The sequence below is a fragment of the Exophiala spinifera genome (genome assembly GCF_000836115.1).
Source record: "Exophiala spinifera strain CBS 89968 unplaced genomic scaffold supercont1.13, whole genome shotgun sequence".
Classification (NCBI taxonomy): Eukaryota; Fungi; Ascomycota; class Eurotiomycetes; order Chaetothyriales; family Herpotrichiellaceae; genus Exophiala; species Exophiala spinifera.
Genome location: NW_015622525.1, coordinates 22,156 through 22,891, shown reverse-complemented (window position 1 = coordinate 22,891; position 736 = coordinate 22,156).

Below are 736 nucleotides of genomic sequence, written 5' to 3'. Positions count from 1 at the left end.
AAGGGTGATTTGTCGTTTTCTGCACAGCTCAGAATATATGACCGTCCACTCCTCCGGATCAGAATGTAGACTTCAGCATGACACTGCTTGTGCAGATCATACCCACTCTTGAAGATGCTTTTCTTGCGTCGATAGAATCGTGTTCGTTCACGTTTCGCATTTTGACGTTGAATGCGTAACTGAGACTCCGATTCCGACACTATGTCAGATAACTGCATTCTAGAAATTTGGAACTGGATATGGTACAGCTGTAGGATGGAAATTGGCACTGAAGAGTTGCCCCTGTTGCAAAAGAAAACGAGGAGGGAGAGGGGATTTGAAAGTTCTCGTATTATATGTACAAAATGATGTACTGTAACCCTAAGATCCAACAATTTGATAAGAGTTCGTGCCAATCCGTTCCAGTCAGTTCCAGTGATGCTTTCCTTCTGCATGCTGACGGTCTGTAGAGGATAAATATGTCATCCTATTACAGTAGAGTATGACTATGAGAGTGGACCTTTGTGCCATGAACCTTCCACACCATCATAATATAATGCCCTCGATACTACTCGAGTACTGTACACGACGCCATGGTCACTCACTCCAAGTGAAGAATGAAAGCATTTTCCAGGGTGATCCCTAGACTCCGACAGCAATCTGCGGCATCTGACGAACATACTATCCGAATGGACGAGAGAAAGTCTCCTTTATCGACAGAGTATGACCTTTCGGCACCACAGAAGATCTCCAAGGG